Source organism: Onychostoma macrolepis, chromosome 12 (genome assembly GCF_012432095.1).
Source record: "Onychostoma macrolepis isolate SWU-2019 chromosome 12, ASM1243209v1, whole genome shotgun sequence".
NCBI classification, from domain to species: domain Eukaryota; kingdom Metazoa; phylum Chordata; class Actinopteri; order Cypriniformes; family Cyprinidae; genus Onychostoma; species Onychostoma macrolepis.
The window spans coordinates 15,718,770-15,736,080 of NC_081166.1; the positions used below are offsets into that span (position 1 = coordinate 15,718,770).

Genomic DNA, 17,311 nt, shown 5'->3' on the forward strand with positions numbered 1-17,311 from the left:
TTTAAGCACATTCAGTATCCTCAAAGAACGTCCACACTCCAAAAGGCCATCAAAAAGCAGATGGAGAATCTCATTGATGGTCCTTATAAAGTCAGATCATTATCTCTCTGTTTTCCACTCACTTTCTCCTCACAATCTAAGTTTCTCTGTGGGAGGTTCTGCTTTCCGAAGAGTGCTTGAGAGTTTGAGGCTGCTGTGTGGAATCAGGCCAGGGCTCTATTTACTTTAGCTCCCAGGCCTCAACCCTGCGGGGACCCCTAATCAATGCCCGCCTCTCGCCCTCCTCATGATCCCTCTCCCGTAGCGACCTGATGCAATCGCTAATTGGGCTATTTGTGTGGAGCTGAGCGAGCCTGACGTTCTTCCTGCTTGTCAGTGTGTGTGTGTGTTTTATGATGTATCCGGGCCGTTTACTTATTTATTTGAAGCATGCACCTTCTGGAGTCTGTAAGGTGGTTTGATGGACTGCATCCCAAAGGAGTCTTCCGAGGCCAGCCGCGTGTCTGCAAGCGTGTGTCAATGTGTGCGAGACGCCACGACAGTGTCCTGCCCGCCGCCGCTCAGCATTCATTACACACCGTCACCCTCTGGGGCGTTTTTATTAACATTCCAATCAGTGCCGTGCCAGATTGCTCGATCTGCAGAAACAAATTGGGAATAGTCTTTGATATAAGGTTGAAAACACTCTGACAAGAGGAGGCACACAAATATGAATTCGTGTGCGCGGCACATATTGAGATTTGGTCAATGAGCCAAGCCAGGGCCATTACTACTCTGTTTGTTATTTAAATGCCTTTGCACAACACCGGCACCTGGAGTATCGCTTTCACGCGCTAAGAGAACGGCCAGTGGGAAGCTGCCGGTTCTTGCTGAAGTGATAGGCACTTTTCCGGTTTTCTCTCGTGATCCATTGTTGTCTTTATTTCTTTTTTCCCTGCAGCTGACTGATTCTCCGAATGGAGGTGCTTGACAGTCACCATCATCTGCAAAAGACACACTTTATTCTCACAGGAAGGCAGCGGTGAGATGGAAAGATGAAGGTAAGACAGAGGGTGTCATTCATCGTGTCTCTCAATTCACAGGTCTGTCACACTCCCCTCAATTCGCTGAAGGCTTCGCAAAGGCTTAGTGCTTGAGATTCTTTGGTCAATAGCTGTACTTGACCTTTTACACCCAAAAATGTTTGTACGTGTTGGTGCACTTTCCCACAGCGTGTGTCATGTATGAGTATCGCTTCTGCCTGACAGGTCTCTGGATCAATCCGAATTCATGTCATTAATATCTTCTCACAGCTGCTGTCCTTAACCTGGTGCTCAGTTCCTGTCTGAATGACGTTAGTGGTGTCTGAGCTCCACAGGAGATGACCTAGAATGATGGTGACGATGCATTTTTGGCAATGAAAAGGTATGGCGAGAAGTGAATCCGGTGATTTCACACTCTTTCTCTTTTTAGTGTGCTGTCTGTCCAAGGTTATGTGCTACTTCCACTTTCTATTAAATTAATCTTTAAATTGTATCAAATTAAAGTGAATAAGTGCTGTATAAAAATACATACAGTGTATAGCCTGAGAATCTATTCAGGTGCACCAATATTAAATGGATTGTTCACCCAGAAATTAAAATTCCTGAGCCCTCGTGTTGTTGCAAACCCGTAAGACCTTCGTTCATCTTCGGAACACAATTTAAGATATTTTTGATGAAATTTGACTTTCTGACCCTGCATAGACAGCAACGTAACTACCACATTCAAGGTCCGGAAAGGTAGTAAGGACATCATTAAAATAATCCATGTGATGTTAGTGATTCAACCGTAATTAATTACTCACCCTCATTTACCTGTTGAGCGTATGTTGGCAGTCTGTGTAGTTGGATGGTTGAACTCCAGTGAATCAATAATGATATGACTTTGACACTTATAGATTTTATTTTAAAGGGGTGGTTTACTGCTTTTTTTCTTTGCTTGATTGTGTTTATGGGGTGCAATATAACATGTCTTCGTGTTTCGTTTGTTAAAAAACGCCTTATTTTTCATATATTTCACCTTTATTGTAAGCCGCTTTCTCCTCTGTCATTTGAACGACCGGTTGACTTCCTGATTCTCTGAAACCACTCCCTCAGAAACAGGCAATGGGCTCAGATTGGTTAGTTGGGCCGGTGTGTTGTGATTGGCTAAACTGCGTACTGCACATTGTCCGGGAACTTCACGCCCATTACCTTTACGGGCGACAGTTGCATGTGCTCCGGTCAAATGTAAATAATGCTGTCAATATTGCCGTATCAGTTTGAGCCAGAATCAGACCCAGAAAGCGATAATGAAGACAGTCAAGCAGAACTTCCGCAAGCACGGCTCTTACAAAACGTTTCTGAATGAAGTTTGCTGTTGTGATTACATATAATTTTTTGAAGTTTGTACATGTTTGTCTCATACACACAAAATAGCATCGAACTAACTGGCTACTATAACCAAACAGCGTTGGCTTGTGTTTACGTTCTTGATGAAATCGAAAAAGTACGTCATAAAGTATACATGGAAAATACATTAAAAAAATTAGTACATAATTACAAATTCGGGTCCAAAATGTTTGTACATTAAATAGCATTTAACTAACTGGCTACTAAAGCCAGCGTTGGCATTTGTTTACGTCCTTGATAAAACTAAAACATTACGTCTGAAATTATACATGCAAATACATTTAAAATTATTAAATCTTACTTACAGGTTGTGGCCCAACAACTGCTGCCTCTGGTTTTAAAGTTGGAACTGCTCCATGTTTTAGTAATAGTTTCTGTGTGAATCCGGCATTGAACTCTGAACTCTCTTGATTCTGGAAGCTGTCTTCCGTAAAATGCGCAGCACAGAGAGCTAAATTAGGATTGTAATTGTCAGGAACATAATCAAACATAAATTTTAACCATTGTTGACGAACTACAGCGTCCGTAGGAAGCCGAACACAGAAGACCTGACAGCTGGGTGAAAATAACACCGTTTCGACGGCATGGCTACAACTCTCCACTATAACTCTTCCTCTTCGACAAAGCCGCAGAACATGGCCTTGCCCCCTCTTTTGCATGTTCCGGAGGGAGGGGTTGATGCAAATTTATGGGTTTCTTACGTATGCAACCCGGGAAGGATCTCGTTGTAGTCCCATATGAGTCGTTTTTGTAGGCATTAAACTTCCTGATTTTTAAAAGACTTTCAGCGCAGCAACTTTGCAGATACTGTTCATGCACCAACAGCAACATTACACACTATTTAAAATGAAAAAAGTGAAATCACAGTAAACCACCCCTTTAAAAATGAGTCTGGGAATATTTCAGTTGCGTTGGTGTCAGGATCAGAGAGCTCTCGGATTTCATAAAAATATATTAATTTCTGTTCCGAAGATGAACGAAGGCATTACAGGTTTGGAATGACATGAGGGTGAGTAATTAATGGCAGAATTTTCAATTTTGGGTAATCTATCCCTTTAACTTTCATTGAGCATTTTTTATTTATTTATTTCACAATATTACAATTTTTAGTGTATGTTTTGATCTCATATCGGTTAATAACCACAGTATTATGTGTAAATGTATCCACTTATTTTAATTCTCATAAATCTATGCATTCCACAAAACGTATTCTATCACAAATTCAATTTTAGTACATTTTCAAATATGCCTGAAGGTTAATAGTTTCTTAAGCTTTAGCATGTCTTAAAGTTCACTGAACAAAAACAATGCCTCTTTTACTGCGTGTGTGATATCAACTTCATTATTCGTACAAACAAAACAGTAAGGTCAGTAAATATGCTTATTGCAATGGGGTCCCTTCCGCTTTCATTTATTTCTTCTTTTTAAATGTCTGAATATTTGAAATTATTAACCTTGGGATAAATGCTAAAACACTCAACATATGAGAAAAAGCTTGTATAGTTCACCTCCATTCCCATTAAAAACACACACACAAAAAAGCTCTCACTGCGATCTGTAAATCCTTTTTCCCCCATACTTGAAGGTGAAGGTGAGCCTAAAAAAACTTCTTTGCTGTAGTTCTAACTGTAGAAACCATAAACATGATGAAGTGAGGCTGGCTTTTTCATCATGCATCAAGCTTCAGTGTTATTCAAATGCTCAAGCTGGTAAATAATTCAGGGAAGGTGATGTACTTCATATTTCCTGAGCTTTGGGATTCATGTAATTTTCCCAACACCAAATGGTGATTGATAGACAGATAATGATGTAATTATCTTAGTGAGACTTGGTGCTCTTCCATTAAAGAGGATAATGTTGCTGTTGTCCTTCTGGAATTCAGTTGCTAATTTTACCCTTTAGAACTGTTACGAAACGACAGCCGACATCCTGGAATGAAGGAATCATTTAAGGTGCACAGTCTGATGCCGTGATACAAAGGTTAAACTCTTCTTTTCTGAGCCAGCTTGTAAAAGTTGAATGTGCTTACTTGCTCAGAGCTTTTGAAGGATTACATCCACACTTTGTTTTATGAAAGGACTAAAAGGTCACATGGCTTAATAGAGAAACCAATTACTTCAGCTCCACTTGATAATGAGAATGTTGATCAGTCCTCGCATTCATGTATCAGATTTCCTCACAGCATTTATTATTTATTATTTCCAATTTAAGGTCTATTAAAAACATTCATTCTAGTTGATTGGCTTTTGATGATTTTAGAACACACATCGTTTTCAGTTGTCATGTGTCTCATGAGGCACGTTTCTTTGTGACTTTGTTGTGTTTGGAACAACTTTAAAGTCTGGTAATCCTACTTTTTGATGATGCCCAGTTTTTTTTTCTTTATTTCACAATATTACAATTTTTAGTGTATGTTTTGATCTCATATCGGTTAATAACCACAGTATTATGTGTAAATGTATCCACTTATTTTAATTCTCATAAATCTATGCATTCCACAAAACGTATTCTATCACAAATTCAATTTTAGTACATTTTCAAATATGCCTGAAGGTTAATAGTTTCTTAAGCTTTAGCATGTCTTAAAGTTCACTGAACAAAAACAATGCCTCTTTTACTGCGTGTGTGATATCAACTTCATTATTCGTACAAACAAAACAGTAAGGTCAGTAAATATGCTTATTGCAATGGGGTCCCTTCCGCTTTCATTTATTTCTTCTTTTAAATGTCTGAATATTTGAAATTATTAACCTTGGGATAAATGCTAAAACACTCAACATATGAGAAAAAGCTTGTATAGTTCACCTCCATTCCCATTAAAACACACACACAAAAAAGCTCTCACTGCGATCTGTAAATCCTTTTTCCCCCATACTTGAAGGTGAAGGTGAGCCTAAAAAAACTTCTTTGCTGTAGTTCTAACTGTAGAAACCATAAACATGATGAAGTGAGGCTGGCTTTTTCATCATGCATCAAGCTTCAGTGTTATTCAAATGCTCAAGCTGGTAAATAATTCAGGGAAGGTGATGTACTTCATATTTCCTGAGCTTTGGGATGTAATTTTCCCAACACCAAATGGTGATTGATAGACAGATAATGATGTAATTATCTTAGTGAGACTTGGTGCTCTTCTATTAAAGAGGATAATGTTGCTGTTGTCCTTCTGGAATTCAGTTGCTAATTTTACCCTTTAGAACTGTTACGAAACGACAGCCGACATCCTGGAATGAAGGAATCATTTAAGGTGCACAGTCTGATGCCGTGATACAAAGGTTAAACTCTTCTTTTCTGAGCCAGCTTGTAAAAGTTGAATGTGCTTACTTGCTCAGAGCTTTTGAAGGATTACATCCACACTTTGTTTTATGAAAGGACTAAAAGGTCACATGGCTTAATAGAGAAACCAATTACTTCAGCTCCACTTGATAATGAGAATGTTGATCAGTCCTCGCATTCATGTATCAGATTTCCTCACAGCATTTATTATTTATTATTTCCAATTTAAGGTCTATTAAAAACATTCATTCTAGTTGATTGGCTTTTGATGATTTTAGAACACACATCGTTTTCAGTTGTCATGTGTCTCATGAGGCACGTTTCTTTGTGACTTTGTTGTGTTTGGAACAACTTTAAAGTCTGGTAATCCTACTTTTTTGATGATGCCCAGTTTTTTTTTTTTCTTTCCCCTGTAACTATTTACAAAGTCAGCAAGTGAACAATTTTTTTTCAGATTTTAAAAGTTGTCTAGTGTATTCAAACCTTTAAATGCTTGCACTGTTATGTTTGCATGACTAATCTTAAGAGACATTCACACATAGGGATTTGCAGCAACAAAACAACTAGAAGTCATTTATTTTCAATGAGAGTAATTTCCAGTGGCATGATTGACTCTTGGCAATGCATTGTGGGTATGTTCAGTGATGCAGTGCGGTTAAAGAATACACACATAGTAAACTGACTCAATCGTCTTGTTCAAAATGAGTTTGATTTAAGCATTTATAATTATTCTTGTTCATGATATGATGCATTATGTAATGCTGCAATTTATATTCAAACCTTACCTCTTAGAATGTTATTGTTATATTTTTAGCAGCAAGGAAATGTATCCTTTATTACGGTGACGCATTGCTGCCACACACATATTATTTTTTTCACTCAATTATGTCGTAATAACGAGATCTTATGTCGTTTTAACGACATCTTTTCTCGTTAAAACGACATCTTTTCTCGTTAAAACGACATCTTTTCTCGTAATAACGAGATGTTTTCTCGTTAAAACGACATCTTTTTCTTGTTAAAACGACATCTTTTTTTCTCATAATAACGACATATTATGTCATAAATATTTTCCCGTTATAATAGATGGTAGCCTACATTATGTGAGCAAGCTGATTGTCCGTGCTACTGTCCTGACACAATCTGCACGCTGCTGAAGTTATGATATACACTGTTTTAAATGTATTTTAATGTAATGGTTTTAATTTGTAGCGGCATGTTTATTAGGATTAATCTCCAATCTGTCTACAATATAGTGCTATTAACTGCACTCAGACCCATGACTCATTTAGGCTATTTGATCAGATCAAAACAGCTATTTTTGAATATCCACTCTGGGCTTGGAATATTTCTTTATTTTAATGACTGAAGTTTGATTTAACAACAAATCGAAATACGAACAAAAATAAATAAAGGCATTTTCTAATAGGCTAATAATAATAATAATAATAATTAATATTATTATTATTATTATTATTATTATTTCGTTCTGTTTGGCAAACGGGAAAGCTTTTTCGTATTTTTTGTTCGTGGGTTAAAAAAAGAACTATAGGCTATTTGTGCATGGGCCAGCCTAAAAACGCCACTTTTCAACTCAGTCTTGTCTATCCCATCACACAGAAGAGTTAATCTGTTATGAAATATAATGTTTGGAGAAACATTTCATTCGCGATGTGTCTGCCATTACTTCAGCGGATTCCGTATCATAGCAACCAAAAAGTACAGTCTGCCCAGACAGCAACATAGTTCTGGCCCGTGTGAAATCCATGCGGGCCAGTTGTGGGCCGGATCTGAGCCGACACTCTTTGCTGTCTGGGTATAGTATACGGAAAAAAACGCTGCGCTGTCAAGCGCTCACAGCCGAGCGTTTTCAGCTGGCAAAAAAACGCTTTGGTGCACACGCGGCCTAAAGCGAAGCATGGAATTTAACCCAGAAGAGGAACGCGATGCGATGCGCGGCTTGATTCAGCTAAAGATATAATTTAATAATATAATTAAGACATATATAATCAGAGTAAAGTATCAAGACCGTTCATTTTTATTATTATTATTTCCAATTTAAGGTCTATTAAAACATTCATTCTAGTTGATTGGCTTTTGATGATTTTAGAACACACATCGTTTTCAGTTGTCATGTGTCTCATGAGGCACGTTTCTTTGTGACTTTGTTGTGTTTGGAACAACTTTAAAGTCTGGTAATCCTACTTTTTTGATGATGCCCAGTTTTTTTTTTTTCTTTCCCCTGTAACTATTTACAAAGTCAGCAAGTGAACAATTTTTTTTCAGATTTTAAAAGTTGTCTAGTGTATTCAAACCTTTAAATGCTTGCACTGTTATGTTTGCATGACTAATCTTAAGAGACATTCACACATAGGGATTTGCAGCAACAAAACAACTAGAAGTCATTTATTTTCAATGAGAGTAATTTCCAGTGGCATGATTGACTCTTGGCAATGCATTGTGGGTATGTTCAGTGATGCAGTGCGGTTAAAGAATACACACATAGTAAACTGACTCAATCGTCTTGTTCAAAATGAGTTTGATTTAAGCATTTATAATTATTCTTGTTCATGATATGATGCATTATGTAATGCTGCAATTTATATTCAAACCTTACCTCTTAGAATGTTATTGTTATATTTTTAGCAGCAAGGAAATGTATCCTTTATTACGGTGACGCATTGCTGCCACACACATATTATTTTTTTCACTCAATTATGTCGTAATAACGAGATCTTATGTCGTTTTAACGACATCTTTTCTCGTTAAAACGACATCTTTTCTCGTTAAAACGACATCTTTTCTCGTAATAACGAGATGTTTTATCGTTAAAACGACATCTTTTCTCGTAATAACGAGATGTTTTCTCGTTAAAACGACATAAAACATCTCGTTTTTACGAGAAAAGATGTCGTTTTAACGAGAAAAGATGTCGTTTTAACGAGAAAACATCTCGTTATTACGAGAAAAGATGTCGTTAAAACGAGATAAGATCTCGTTATTACGAGAAAAGATGTCGTTAAAACGAGATAAGATCTCGTTATTACGAGAAAAGATGTCGTTAAAACGAGATAAGATCTTGTTATTACGACATAATTGAGTGGAAAAAAAATATGTGTGCGGCAGCAATGCTTCACCGTACTTTATTCTATATGTTTTAAATCTCCACCTATAACTTCAGGGCACCCAGAGAAACACACTGTTCAGCTGTCACTCGGCAACTGTGAACATCCCATTATACTGTACACTCTTGCCCTATTTTTTAAAAAGTTTTTTTGGCTAGTAGCTTAGTGGATACATTTCAAGTTCATTAACATCTAATTTATAAGTTAAAATATTCAGAAAGTGGGTAGACTGAGTTTAGACTCGTTAACTGATGTTCTCCTTTCATCGGGCTCTTAATGAAATACGGTCATCTCATGGAATTTCTGAAGGCAGTCTTCAGTTTTCAACCTTTATAAGACCCCAAACAGTTTCTAAATCTTAAAAGTACAAAATGTACCACATTGAGAAATGCATTTAAAATATGTAGAATGTTTGTATTCTTTAAAATTATGTTTTAGATATGTCCACAGACCTGCTGCAGGTCCTTTGTGGACCCTCGGGTGTCTGAAGACTGATAACATGATTTATAATTCATGGAAGTCAGAGCTTTAAAGCCTTTACTATGATTTTGCCCTCTTGAATGTTTAGTTCTTGCACAGTATCCATAGTTTAACTGTAGTATTTATTAGATTTTGCTGCATTTAAACTACCCAAGGCTTGTATAAACATAAATGCAAAGAATATACTTTTCAGATTGAAAAAGTATAAATTGTTCAGTGCTAAGTGTATAAAATTTGGCATATTGCATATTTTAAATTCAATAATAATGGATGAAGTTCATCTTGTTTTAAATAGCTTGAAAAGAAATTCCATGACATGGCAAGTATGAGAGCCTCAACAATGTTTTGTATATAAAAAAAAACTAGATCTGGTTTAATATTGGACTTTAGGTGGATAGTTCACCTAAAATGAAAATTCTTTCATTAATTACTCAGCCTCATGCTGTTCCAAAACTGCAAGACGACCTTAATTTTATGAAGCTACGAAAATACTTTTTGTCTACAAATAAAATAAGAAAATAAAAGAAAATATAACAACTTGTTCAACAATTTCAACGCATGAACATTCCTCTGCTTGTAAACAAGGCACAGTGCATCGTTTTCTACGTCAGAACGCCGGCTCCTGCGTCAGCAGTGATACTCCCATGAATGTGCGTCGAAAACCGAAAGCGAAGAGAAATTGTTGAATAAAGTTATTTTTATTTCCTTTGCGCACAAAAAGTATTCTCGTAGCTTCATAAAATTACGGTTATGAACCACTCATGTCATGTCATTCTATGATTGTGGACTATTTTATCGATGTCCTTACTATCTTTTCTGGGCCTTTGCAGGGTCAGAAAGCTCTTGGATTTTATCTAGTGCTGTCAATCGATTAAAAAATGTAATCGCGTTAATCACTGTGATTAATCATGATTAATCGCAAATTTAAAATACTAGGATTTACCTGTAAATGTGTTGAAATAAAGAAATGCATGACAAACTAGTTTAAGGAAACAGAACCTTTCACACTTCCGCCAGCTATGAGACATAATCCTTATTATTCTTTTATCATTGTTTTTATTCAGCCATTATCAGCCTTTAAACTGGCAATAAAACGTTTACCAAGCCACATGGCTTCAATCCCAGTATACATTGACCCAACTATTATCAAAAGTATTTCTAAATAAATACAACAAAACATTTTTTGCGACCTTACGTGAAGTATTATGACAAAATGCATTATGAAGAAGAATTGGACCTGTTCTGCAGCTGCATTAGAGCTAATATTAGCATCATGCTTCATAAGACAATTTATGAAATTAATAGTACACTTTTACTCAGAACTCACTTCAAACCACCATCCAGTGTTTTTAATAACTTCCTTTTACTATCACATGTGGAATTTGGTCGTTTACTGTTGTTAATTATGCTATTTATAGCCTTTTATATCGCTGCACAAATTAGCACTTCAGATGTGCACATTAAACTAAAAAAAAAAATCACATACAAACCATATCATGTCGTAATCGTGTGTTTATTATCTTATATAATCTATAGTGGCTGTTGTCATGTTTATTTCTGCTGCTCTGCTGAAACTCACGTTGTTTGTGATGTTACAACCGCCTCTCAGTTCTTAAGTTGCCAGGGATACATTCCAAGTATAATACACATTAGTAAAAGGATCTATTTAATTTTTATTTGTCTATATACACGTTGGGCGGCCGCGGTACATTAAAAAAGTAGCCCAAAACGGCTCTGTAATTTTTCCCGCGACTGTATTTAAAAAAATAGCCCACTTGCGCCGTTACCCTGGCAACACTGGTGCTGTTCCCTCATCACACAATGATAGATGACCTTCCGTGCTGCGATGACGGGAAGAAGTTGGGGTCAAACCTTATCAAACGATTAATCTGCGTTAAAAAAATATTAACGCGTTAACGCATGCGATTAATCAAAAAAAATTAACGCGTTAATATTTTATATTTAATATTTTTAACGTTGACACCCCTAATTTTATCAAACATATCTTAATTTGTGTTCTGAAGATGAACGAAGTTCTTATGTGTTCGGATAGACACGAGGGTGAGTAAGTAATGACATAATTTTCATTTTTTAACATTTTATAGGAAGGCTGAAATTAGACCTAGTGAAGCAGAGTTTAGAGCATAGAGTTAATGCCATTAACTCAGTGTAAAACAATAGAAGTCTCCTCCATGACATATGTATGTGTGTGTTGGTTAGACTAGTTAATCTCAGCCCTAGCCTGTGACATGTTCCCATTCACAATTAGATGTGTCTGCAGTAAACAATACAGTTCACTCTCTGATCCTTTTTTGCTATTGAAAGTCTTGTGATGATTGTATAAATATATATGCTATCAAATCCAGACCATGACAAAACAGTAAAAGCATCACCAGATGATACACAAAAATGTAATGTCATTTTCTGTAAACGCCTCATGGGTCTCTTCAAAGCTTTAAGCAGTGCCATGTTTATTTCAGTGGATACATCCTTCAGCTAGAGTACACTTGCTTTATATTTGGTAGCTTTATGAAGAGGAAGTTTGTTTGAGGGCCACTTAGTTTGGCTTGATGTTTGACAGCATTTTTATGACCACACAGGTAGGCTATTCCTAAGTATACTCGTTTTCGAAATGTGAATAAGTTGTCCCTAGTACATAATAAATATCACTTAAATTTCATATTTTAAGTCATACTTCTGGGGTGTCATAACGTCAGCCAAGCACCTACAGTATGAAATGATTTTTCTGTGCACTAGATTGTATTTTAGGTAATTAAAAAGCGCATTTCACACATTTATGAACTGAGTTTTGTGGAGAGCTATTTTGTTAAATTGACTTTCGTTTGCTCAAAATTAGGGCTTTCATGATTCCTCGATTCAATTTGAGTACTCGATAAAAAAAAGATAAAAAAAATTGCATTTTGCTTGTGTCGATTGACTGGCAAAATACCGGAAGTAACACATTTATGGATTCTGTGCTACTGTGAATTCTATGCTATTGTGAATTCACAAACGCTACGATTCAAGTAAATGCATGCAATGCGGGTTTAATACTGTAGATGCGCTTTATTTACATACGTACGTGTAGGTTACGTACTCTCCCTTCACAGTAAATGCTGCTCCACACAAACTCTTATCATTTACATGTGTGGAGTGTCTCAAACTCCATCTCTGCATATTGTTGTGGGTTTTGGTTAGACTAGTTAATCTCAGCCCTAGCCTGTGACATGTTCCCATTCACAATTAGATGTGTCTGCAGTAAACAATACAGTTCACTCTCTGATCCTTTTTGCTATTGAAAGTCTTGTGATGATTGTATAAATATATATGCTATCAAATCCAGACCATGACAAAACAGTAAAAGCATCACCAGATGATACACAAAAATGTAATGTAATTTTCTGTAAACGCCTCATGGGTCTCTTCAAAGCTTTAAGCAGTGCCATGTTTATTTCAGTGGATACATCCTTCAGCTAGAGTACACTTGCTTTATATTTGGTAGCTTTATGAAGAGGAAGTTTGTTTGAGGGCCACTTAGTTTGGCTTGATGTTTGACAGCATTTTTATGACCACACAGGTAGGCTATTCCTAAGTATACTCGTTTTCGAAATGTGAATAAGTTGTCCCTAGTACATAATAAATATCACTTAAATTTCATATTTTAAGTCATACTTCTGGGGTGTCATAACGTCAGCCAAGCACCTACAGTATGAAATGATTTTTCTGTGCACTAGATTGTATTTTAGGTAATTAAAAAGCGCATTTCACACATTTATGAACTGAGTTTTGTGGAGAGCTATTTTGTTAAATTGACTTTCGTTTGCTCAAAATTAGGGCTTTCATGATTCCTCGATTCAATTTGAGTACTCGATAAAAAAAAGATAAAAAAAATTGCATTTTGCTTGTGTCGATTGACTGGCAAAATACCGGAAGTAACACATTTATGGATTCTGTGCTACTGTGAATTCTATGCTATTGTGAATTCACAAACGCTACGATTCAAGTAAATGCATGCAATGCGGGTTTAATACTGTAGATGCGCTTTATTTACATACGTACGTGTAGGTTACGTACTCTCCCTTCACAGTAAATGCTGCTCCACACAAACTCTTATCATTTACATGTGTGGAGTGTCTCAAACTCCATCTCTGCATATTGTTGTGGGTTTTGGTTTATTTTAACGTTCATCTGGGAATGTAACATTTCATTAGATTTTTAAGGTAAATCATGTACAAATCTATGCAAACACAGGAGAATACATCAATATCTTTCTCAATATGCTAACTGTTTATCGCAATTTCAAAATAAAGGTTTAAGCATGAGTTCACACATTTTGATGACTACATATTCAAGACATTACAGTGGCTGTAGCATTTCTGTCATAAAGAAATGGAAAAAATATTAAAGATTAAGTGTACATTTGAATTAAATGTTGTATAGTCAATATTAAACAATTAGATTGCGCTGTGAAGTATAAAAATAATTGTCCGGCCGTTGGCACCTTCTGCAGTCATTTGTTATAATGCGTAATGCACATTAGCTCTATTGTTTATAATAAATTATGTATTTTAACACTTTTATTCAATAAAACCATTTGATTACTTGCTTGTATATGTATTTAAAGTAATTTTAAAGGCTCTTTTTATTACCACAAAAAATGTATTCTAATTTATCTGATTACTCGATTAATCATCAGAATAATGACTAATTACTCAGATTACTAAAAATAATGGTTAGTGACAGCCCTAATACTTTATTATTTTTGAGGCAAACATTTCTACACAATACTCAAAATATGATCCTGCATTTGCAAACTTATGAAACAAATATAACCCCTAAGAAGCTGCCATTGAGATGAATGAGAATGTTTAATGGACAGCTCTCTCCAGGTGTTCTAGAACTCCCCTGGTTAAAACGTTGCAATGTGTGGCTAAAGATAATCAGAGAATCCTCAGGCAGTAAATTATCTGATTGCTGAAACATTATAAACTGCTGATTTATGTTTGAATGTTTAACAGTGGAAACACAAATTTCACCTAATAGATTCAAATTTGTGTGTTTTCAATAGACTAATTATGCCATTTATGTCTTTCTTTTTTAAACAGTCAGCAGTCTAGATACACAAGATGAAATGTCACAGACTGCATCACTGTCTAAAAACATGGAGAAGGCTGGAACACAAACAGTGGACTATCACAACACCATCAACAAGAAGAACTGCTGGGTGATCTCACCTTTCTGTCATAAGAGACAGTGTGACCAGTCATTACTGGTGTCATTCAGTACTTGATGATGTTTACCTGTTAGCAGTATCAGTGATGTACTACAGGTCAGTTGTTACCATGGTCACAGCAATGGAAGTGCCAGTTATATTTTGTGCTGGTGTAATATCTTATAGGCTTAGTAGCAATTTCAAAGTTTTTTCACGGAATACTTCTAAGTGCAATCACAGTAGCTTTCTTCAATTCAGATTGCGCAGGTAAAAATTTTGGACTGCGTCCAAAATCACATACTCTCTGAGTAGGTGCTTCTTTTTAAATAAGTAATTACTTTACGGGTTTTAAAAAAGTGTTTTATACAGTAGTATGAATGTGTATAGTATGACTTTAATCTGGATGTACTACACATAGTAACTTCTATTTAGAACCATATCATTCTAAAGAACCATTTTATGCTGAAATTGTTCTTTGTATTAGAGTTTAGGATTCTTATTCCCGCCTTTTTGTTTTTTAAATCTGTAACTGTCAAAGTCATATCATTATTGATTTACTGGAGTTCAACCATACAACTACACAGACTGTCAAAATATTCTCAACAGGTAAATGAGGGTGAGAAATGAATGAATTTTCATTTTTGGGTGAACTATCCCCTTAAGGGCCATGTTGTCTTAGGCATATTAGTGTTAGCTGCGTTACTTCACTGTCATTCACAGATCCTGGCCGCATCTCGAACGGAAGGCTGCATCCTCTGGAGGTCGCATTTGTATGCTGCATACATCATAAAGAAGATCTTATTTTAGAATATTAACAGTTATAAATTTAACCATTATTCTTAGTTAAGTGTAAATTGTTGTAATATGCTTTTGACTCGCAAATGTAATGCTCAGTTAACTGAAATAAACCAGGCTTGATGACGTGTGCAGCCTACAAATGCGACCTCCAGAGGATGCAGCCTTCCGTTTGAGAAACGGCACCTCTCCTGCGGCCTCATGGGATTTCCTCATGGATGCGTGCTTCAAAACCGAAATCAAATCGAACTGAAAACTGGAAATAGTTGATCATCTGTGAACTTTTGCCTACTGTGAATTTGGACATAATACTGTTTTCAGATATTGTTTGTCGATTTGTATGCGATTTCAAATGCAGCCTTGGATATCAGATTTACAGCAAGAAGTTATACTGTAGCCACAGTGCAATTTGAGTTTTTCAGATAATAATTTGAGTACATTTGGTGAATTTAAATTGAGAGGCCTTTTGAATTGTTTTTTTTTTTGGTAACACTTTACAATAAGGTGTCATTTATTAACATTAGTTAATGTATTAACTAACATGAACCAACAATGAACAATGCATTTATTACACTATTTATTATTCTTTGTTAATGTTAGTTAATGAAAATATAGTTGTTCATTGTTTATTCATGTTAGTTCACAGTGCATTAACTAATGTTAACAAACACAATTTGTGATTTTAATAATGCATTAGTAAATGATGAAATTAACATTAACTAAGATTAATAAATGCTGTAGAAGTATTGTTCATTCTTAGTTCATGTTTACTAATGCTGTTAACTAATGTTAACTAATGAACCTTATTGTAAAGTGTTACCTTTTTTTTTTTTTTTTTACCTGAACCAAATGTTTGTGTCTGTCAGATGTCCCTTCATTGCAAAAGAACGAACAGCTGTATAGTGTAATTCATCCCTTTTACACAGCCTTAAAAGACAGAATTTCATCTAAATGGCTTTTTTGAGGGCTGGTCTGTGCTTTTTTATGGAATAACATCTGTTCTGCTTCATTGTTTGGTAGCAGTCCATCTTTTCATCTCAGTCAGCCGGGTATGTAAAGATAAAGTACTGTTTTGTTATGGTTCGCACATTGATGGAATGGAATCTACTGTGCTTTAAAAATGTTCCACAGGAAAGGAACCTATTGTTTAACAACCAGACATATCACTGGCTGTATGCCTTCACTTGTCTGTACAACAGTGTTACTGGAGACTTTGAGGGAGGCACAAATGTCGTTTTTGAAGACAGCTGAGAATGTATTGACATGCTGATAGGAAATATCTAGCCAGGGGACAAATGTGTTGGCTGCTGATGCATTAATTGGGAAGGCGGCTGTGGTGCTCACAGCTCCTGCTGGGAGCCCTGCCTCTCCTCAGACTTATTCAAAACACATCCAGACAAGCACCCGCGGCTGCTCCACACACATTGTGCGGAAACCAACACGAGGAATCTGGCGGCTTTGCCACATTGTCGGCCAGTGTTGTCTGGGCAGGCTGACAGAAAGCAAGACAGATGAGTGTAGTCATTTTTTCTCTTATTCGCATCTCAGTTGACAGGGAGCAGTTTCAAAATACTAGTCCTTTTGGAGAAATGGCGACCTGACAAGGGTGATGAAAAGGAGTGGTGATGAGGAGTGTGGATCTGTCAGTCCACCTCAGATCTAACTATACACACCACATGCAGGTAAATTTCACCCTTTCACATTGACATCGAGTCAGTTCTCTTTTAGAGAAACGTTAAAGCTGGTCTCTGACCAGTGAAGAAAAGGCACAGCTAGGAGCCTTTAGTGTGACATACAGACTAGAACTTTGCAGGTTAAACACTGACTGAACCAGCGAACGAAAAAAATAAAACATTTATCATTCTGGTTTGTGTTGAGAGGTTCTCTTGACTGTCCTTTACTCTGACAGATGGATGCTTTCAGCCTGCTTTATTCAGTAAACTGCTGACTGAGATAGAAGAATAAGCATATACAACTGAATAGACAGGCTCTTGGGCTCCACGCAGGGGCCTGCG

General features: G+C 36.3%; 1 long non-coding RNA gene across 1 annotated transcript; it reads left to right on the forward strand.

Moving 5' to 3' along the window:
* Positions 1-864: 864 nt before the first annotated feature.
* On the forward strand, positions 865-15,404 carry LOC131551311 (uncharacterized). The gene is made up of 3 exons (XR_009273725.1): positions 865-1,040; positions 1,293-1,404; positions 14,395-15,404. It is a non-coding gene; the product is annotated as an uncharacterized LOC131551311 (long non-coding RNA).
* The last annotated feature ends 1,907 nt before the right edge of the window (positions 15,405-17,311 follow it).